Below are 8054 nucleotides of genomic sequence, written 5' to 3'. Positions count from 1 at the left end.
AAACACTCACTGCTCTTGACTAAAGAACATTTGTAACTTTAATAATGATTCATCTATGTATAATTTAACATTTATGCAGTGCAAACTGTTTGATAACTTTCTTACATTTCTGTAGGCCTATATTTCCTACCTTTTAGACCAAATATTTAAAATATACTGTCCTTTGTTGTTTCTACATTAATTTGGAGATTAAATGTGAAATTATGTCATTATAAATATATAAAAAACAGAAGGTTTTTTATTGTGAGTAATCACATAATTTTTTTTGTTTCTAACCAAGCCCCCAATCCCCCAGGTATGGGTGGATGGTTCGGGAGAGGCTACTCCAAAGCCAGAAGGAAGAAGACCTTATAGTTCCTAAAGCCACACACACACCACACACACACAGCTGCTCTGACGCCGGAACACTGGGAGCATCACACACACACTCGCTGCTTGAAGAAATGTTTCTGATGAAACGTGTGAGGTTATAGAGAACTGCTCTGCACGTCTCTGTAGTAGGGCTGTAAACGATTAATCGTGATTAATCGAATCCAAAATAAAAGTGTGTTTACATAATATGTGTATGTATTGTGTATAATTATTTTGGATATACACACACATGCATGTATATATTTGCATTTATATACTGCATATATATTTTTATATGATTTAGTCTATTTTATATATAAATAACATTTATTATTATTTTAAATTATATAAATAGTTTTTCTTAAATGTATACATGCATGTGTGTGTATTTATATATACAAAATAATTATACACAATACACACACATATTATGTAAACACAAACTTTTATTTTGGATTCGATTAATCGTTTACAGTCCTACTCTGAAGATAACGAGAGCAGTTTGGCTGGTTTACATGATGGTTTAGTTCTGATAAATGCACTTTACTTCCAATCTCAGGTTTATAGAATAATCAATACATGATTCATGACAGCAGTTTTATGAGAGATATCTCTTTGTGTTGCCGTTTCTTTTTATTAAAATTTGTCATTTACACACACACACAGTTTTCCATTTTGAGCTTTAAAAAAGTACCATAAAAGTCTTCTGAAGCCGTATCCCAGCAAACATGCCAGTGCGGGCCCACTGTGGGTAAGTGTGGGTTTTCTGTGGGACAGTGTGGGCAAGGGCAAACCCTTTGGGGCCCCATGTGGGCTTTCTGTGGCAAGCCCACAGTGGGCTAGCCCACAGAATACCCACACGGGCCCCCAGTGGGTTAGCCCATGTGGGGCCCATAGCAAGTTTTGCCCATTTGGGCCCCCATGAGGATTACTGTGGGCAACCCACAGTGGGCTAGCCCACGAGAAAAACCCACACAGGCCCCCAGTGGGTTAGCCCATGCGGGGCCCATAGCAGTTTTGCCCATTTGGGCCCCCCATGAGGATTTACTGTGGGCAACCCACAGTGGGCTAGCCCACAGAAAACCCACACAGGCCCCCAGTGGGTTAGCCCATGCGGGGCCCATAGCAGTTTTGCCCATTTGGGCCCCCATGAGGATTTACTGTGGGCAAACTCACAGTGGGCTAGCCCACAGAAAACCCACACAGGCCCCCAGTGGGTTAGCCCATGTGGGGCCCATAGCAGTTTTTCACTGTGAGGCCACCATTAGGGTTTACTGTGGGCATCCCACCACAACAGTACAGATAAATCATTGTTTTAAGATTAGAAGCTCAGGGATTAATCAAACTATTTTATCAATCCCGTAAAATGTCATAAATGTTATTTCATTCAACAGTCCATCCATACTTAACTAAAACTGCACACAGTCAACAAGATAGCAAGACAAGTACTGTCTTTACCTGTTTGCTTGTAGCTGTTCCCAGACAGACTGATAAAGTCAGACAGATCAGTACATTACAGTAGTTTAAAACAACATTAGACTATTAGCCCCCCCCCAAAAAAAAATCACAGCACTTATATTAATACATTCATAAATAACATAATAACATATATAGCAATGCATGATGCATCTTTATAAATACATTCATGGAACTATAAAACGGACAAATTAATAAATCAGTGTTTAATGAATTAGGAGCATGCGCATTGAAAGAGCAAATGCATGACTTATAAGGAACTATAAAAATGTATATAAATATAACTATATCTTCTAATTCAGTAGGTCTCAATGAGTATTTATAAATATATTGATAGAATAGTAATATTGCTCATAAAAAAGTACAAATGGAGCTATAATTCATTATAAGCGTATTATGAAATAAAATTAACTTATTTGTCACAATATAACACAAGCAAATGGTGGACTGATTTGTTTTGGTATTCGTCAGTGATCTATTTATTATTATACAATTATATTTGTTATACTAATAAATACATCACTGATGAATTTATATATTTTTATATAATGTTATATTTCTGAAACCGCAAAAGAAAAAAGTTATAATATAAAAATTATATTATAAGTAATACAGTAGATAGCGTCATCACGTGATTAATTCTAACCAATGAGACTGCTGGAAGGAGCTGTCTTTCTGGATTCGACTCTGATTCGACTGTACCGCCCAGCTGTGCACCAAACAGGTAACGTAAGCTTTTTAAATGTCCATAGTCATTTGAGTTTTCTATTGAAATGAGTGAAACTGGTCAAAAAAAATGGTAATGAATTAATTATTGGTATTAAATTACACTCATTTTATTGTTTATCTGATTATAGGCTATACAGTAGAGCTAACGTTACTCTGCTGCAGTTTAAATTAAACGGTTATAACGGTCGACTAGCTGCTCGACAGTCCGTTTTTTGGTAATCTCCAAGGTAATTTATACTTTAAAACTGCATGAATTCATTACCTTTAAGTGTTTTGCACCTTTTGGTGTTGTTATAATTTGGTTTATTGTTGTTTTCCCGTTTACGCGATGAACTAGGACCGAGCTAACATTAGACACAATGGCCGGGCTGAATCAGTCATGTCGTTGTTTTAAAGGTTTAACCGAGGATTGATGTAACGTTTGTGACAATACATAAGCTACACACTCAGATTACATCTCGTTAAGTATGATTATGACCGTTCATAATTGATAGACATCAATAAACACTGCGCGCTGAAGACAGCAAATCAAGTTGGTTAACGTTAGGCAATTTAACTTAACGTTAATGTTAACGTTACGCGCTTTGTAATTATACAAAGCTACGGTCATATTACTATACTAACACGACTTAAAAATAACAGACTTTATAATTCTAACTTTAATTGATAACTGAAATAAAATCAACCATCTGTAATATTTAATTAACTTAATAATTAAATTATATCATAAGATATTTAGGCCATGAAATAATATTCACATTAAATATGAATGTAATAATTTATCTTGAATGTATACATTTCATCAGAACGTTTGTCCATACAGAGCAATATTTGACTGAAATATTAATTTTTGTTTCTTTTTCTCCCTTTTCCTTGTGTGTAATCAGATCAGTTTTTGCATTGTAGATTTGTCATAGACATTTACAAAAAGTTTCTTTGCACCATATAACTGTATTTTCATAAACATTTTTCTTATGTAATCTGTTAATATTTTATGTATGTTTTCTAAAAAATGAGATGATCCTCATCCACTTAACAAATACTGTATTTGTCAGTACAGTGGTGTCATATGTAGCATACATTCTCAGATGTTATTGTACATATTCATGATAAGTTTTACTGGGTTTATAACATTAAAATTGTCCTCTCTCTTTTCAGTATTCATTGCCATCTAATCCTGATTGCAAAATTGAGCTCCAACCCCAGTTAAGCAGACCTGCACCAGATGATCAAGTCTTCAGGGTCAGCAGACACTACAGACAGGCTGGAGCTACACTCCTCCATGACCAGGACTGGACACCACTGTTGTAAGTGATCTAGCAGTCATTCTGGATCTCTGAATGATCATGTTCAGAACATATTGCAGGGGATCTCTGGGCCTCGAGGACCACTGTCCTGCAGACTTTAGCACCAACCCTGGTCCAGCACACCTGAACAAGCTAATCAAGCTCTTTTGGTTAAAAGAGCGAGTGAGATTGATCAGGTCTGGACATAAACTGCAAGACAGTGCACTTCGAGGACCAGAGTTTAGAACTCCTGACATATTAATTAGTTAATACTGATGAAAAAATAATACATATTTATTTGTATAGATTTATGCAATATTTGACTAATATTCAGGTGTCTTCTCTCTTTTCTCCTTAAATGTGATTGTGTCAAACAGCTAAATAAACCGAAAAGAGAGCCAGCCAGTCACAGGTCACTGCATCTTTTTCTGTGTAAGTACATTTTTGACTGTCAGACACATTCTCAATATTTGCAATTTTTTAAATAAAAATGACATATTCATGCTGCAAGTTAAAGCTATTATTGATTTCTTAAATACATTAAAGGGATTGTTCAAAACGTTGTTCCAAATGTATTCCTTACTTTTTTCTGTGGAATTTAAAAGAAGATATTTTGAAGAATAATTAATCTGTTTTGTCCATAAAATAAAAACGGCATTGGATCCCATTCAAAAAAAATTCAATTTTCAAATTTCATCTTCCACAGAAGAAATCATGCAGGTTTGGAATAGTGTTGTCACGATACTAGAATTTCTAACTTCGATACGATACCTTGAAAAATATCGATATTCGATACCATTTTCGATACCACAGAGAAAAAAACTGCCACAGTATTAAGGGGGTATTTTTTTTATTTAAAGCTAAATATAACAAGTCTAGAACATGACAATGAGGTATATTTTACATGAACAAAAATGTCCTGAGTTCTATCTGTTAATATTTTTTAATTGGACCAGGGCTAACATGACCCGTTGTATTTGTATAACCTACTGTTATCAAAGATTAAAATATAGCCTACTGTAACAAAAAAGCACTTAACAGTATCAAATTGGAGGATAGAGTGTCAGTAATGTATAATAATAAGATTAAACATTAAATTTTCAGTTAAAGGCATTTCATTATTGAATTCAGAGATGCCATTGTCTAGCTGTTTAGTTTAATTAATATCTGTGTAATCAAATTGATGATAATCGCTAATGAAGGCAAATTGTATAATTAAATAATAATTTTCTGAATAAAGTTAAATAGGCAAAAGTTAATTTACATTTGACCACAGTTAAAATATTTACTTGTCGGATTCCTCAGTCAGATTATGTTAACTTTAAGAATTACGGTGAAAAAACGAGACAACACAGACTCATATCAACAACAATACTAGGCCATCTTGGTTAATGTTTCAGAAAAGTTAAAATGAGAAGAGTTACAGTGTTTCCTTTAGGATTTTTTTAGCAGTGGGGAAAGGTCTGTCCAAACAACAAACACCCCTGATGCTGAGCGTAGCCTATGCTTGCTAAATGGTACCCCTGGAGCCTGTTCCTTAAGTCTGTTTTCACCTATAAAATAATTTTTAAAAATGAGTGATGTGAGGGATTATTGATTGTCAAACAATCTTTTGGGTGCCCGCAGCCCGCTCGCAGTGTGAAGCGCGTGTCTGCGATATTTATACCCGCTCGCAGTGTGAAGCGCGTGTCCACGCTATTCTCCGACATGGCCGCTCGCGGTGTGTTTTTACGCGTGTCCGCGCTATTCTCCGACATGCCCGCTCGCGGTGTGTAGCGCGTGTCCACGCTATTCTCCGACTCCGACATGGCCGCTCGCGGTGTGTTTTTACGCGTGTCCGCGCTATTCTCCGAAATGCCCGCTCGCGGTGTTCTTTATCAATCAACCAAAGCCGGTCGCGGGGGCGCCGCCCTCGCCATCTTTCCATTCACTTCACTTTTGCTATTTAACCAGAGCGAATGAGACGAGTGCGTCACGTGTGGTGTTTGTCAACGCGCCTTTGGAGAGAAGTGAAAGTGAAAGCTCGGCTAGTATCGATACTTCTGGAAATTAGTATTGGTACCGTTCAGATATTTCAGTATCGATATTTATCGAAATATCGATATTTTTGACAACACTAGTTTGGAATGACATGAGTGGGAGTTCAAGTTGACAAAATTATTCTTTACATTGTGTTGATACTTTTTGTAAATTGTTCTCATGCTCTTATTTCACCATGCCCTCAATTGACCTATGGCTAAGCCACGCCCCCAAACGCGATGAGCCAATCACAGTGCGCATAGCTAACCCAATACACTCGGACATTCTCTGCTTCCACGTCCATTGAAATGCATTGCAGTTCGTCAGTTTTCATTAGTTTTTATATGTTTTTTCTTGTCATTTTTAAGTTTAAAATGGTCAAACGGTGTGCATGGGGTACATGCAACTCCGACACTAGGTATCCCGAGAGGCTGGGCGACGTTGTGTATTTTTGACCCTTTCCCAAGCCACATCTCAACCGAGATAAGTGTCTTCTCTGGATTAACTTGCAGTAGACCACAACACCAACTAATAGGTCAATTGGTTCACTCTCTGTATGTTTCTCTCTCAACAACACCAATAACCATACATTTGTTTTTAATATTAATAAACAACACCTTTAACTATTTTTCCAGAACTTAAATTATTCTCAGGTTTCTCCAGTCAAAGTGCATTTAGAGGTTCTCAAAAGATTCTTTGTTCCCTGTGGTGGAAATGTCCTAACCCTTGGAAACCCAGCCATAACCCTTGGTTAACATTTCAATTGTTTTTTTCTTTTCTTCCTTTAGATGCTGACACAAAAAAACAGCCAGGCTGCAGCATCCGAAGTGGTAAACCATGGCTCCATAATGCAAGAGACTGGGATGGTGAAAGGAGCAGAAGAACCAGAAGACTGGAGATCTGGCAAAGATCTACTGGTATCCGAGGGGATTGATTTATTTTATTAGATGATTCATAATCCACTTAATGTGTTGTGATGTGGTTTTATAATATATATATATTTTTTTTTTACTCAAAATCTATTTAAAATAAATGCTGCTCTTTTGACAGTTCTGTTCAAACATTCCTGAATTTTTTTCTTCACGATTTACATGCTGACGACTGGATGCTAGCTACTGAAAATTCAGTTTTAACATCCCAGGGAAAAATTACTTTGTAAAATAGATTTTAAGTTGCAATAATATTTCAGAATATTACTCTTTTTGATTTATTTATCAAAATAAATGCAGCTTTGATGGGCTGAAGGGATTTCTTTCAAAAGTATTTTTTGAAAAACTTTTGAACAGTAATGTATTGTATTGTATATTTTATTTTTTACATGTGAATAAATGAAATTATTTGAAACATATGACTTCTGTACTACTTCAACTTTCAGTAAGTGCATGTATTGTGGCAAATGCAAAGTAGAACCAAACTAATCTTGTTGTTTGTTATCAATACCACAGGTATATTACAACACTGTGGATTGTCTGCAGTATGCCCACATTTTTCCCAGTGCACCCACAGTAAGCCCACACTTTTCCCAGTGCACCCACTGTATGCCCACACTTAACCCAGTGTACCCACAGTATACCCACACTTTGCCCACAGTGTGGGCTTGCTGTGGGCCCACTCTGGTTCCCATAGTGTGGGGCCCACACGTGCCCTACATTTCACGCCAGTATCTGTGCCCTCAATGGTCCCACAAGGGCCCCTAAGGGGTTTGCTGTGGGCCCACTCTACTTAGTGTGGGCCAGCCCACAGTCAGCCCACACTTTGGGCTGTCCCACTGGGGCCCCACCTGGGCCCTATAGTGTGGGGCCCACACGTGCCCCGCATTTCACGCCGGTATCTGGGCCCACAGTGGGCTGCCCTCAATGGTCCCACACGGGCCCCTAAGGGGTTTGCTGTGGGCCCATAACGGGCCCCAGTGGGGGCCCACTCTACTTAGTGTGGGCCAGCCCACAGTCAGCCCACACTTTGGGCTGTCCCACTGGGGCCCCACCTGGGTCCCATAGTGTGGGGCCCACACGTGCCCCGCATTTCACGCCGGTATCTGGGCCCACAGTGGGCTGCCCGCAAGGGCCCCATTCGGGTCCCAAAGAAGCATGTTTGCTGGGATAGTTGCTTTGCATGACAGGAAGAATATAATTGTTGTCATAAAGAACAGTGTGTGAACTACTTAATGTTCCCAGGAAGACACGTTAAGAACAT

At 38.1% G+C, this 8054-nt stretch overlaps 1 long non-coding RNA gene across 1 annotated transcript; it reads left to right on the top strand.

Moving 5' to 3' along the window:
* The first annotated feature begins 3714 nt into the window (after window positions 1-3714).
* Window positions 3715-7202, top strand: LOC306988896. Its single transcript, XR_013795519.1, has 3 exons — window positions 3715-3863; window positions 4220-4274; window positions 6650-7202. It is a non-coding gene; the product is annotated as an uncharacterized lncRNA (long non-coding RNA).
* Window positions 7203-8054: the final 852 nt, after the last annotated feature.

This window comes from Phoxinus phoxinus (assembly GCF_949152265.1).
Source record: "Phoxinus phoxinus genome assembly, chromosome: 20".
NCBI lineage: Eukaryota > Metazoa > Chordata > Actinopteri > Cypriniformes > Leuciscidae > Phoxinus > Phoxinus phoxinus.
The sequence above is the reverse complement of the archived record's forward strand: the minus strand, read 5'-3'. Positions and strand labels throughout refer to the sequence as shown.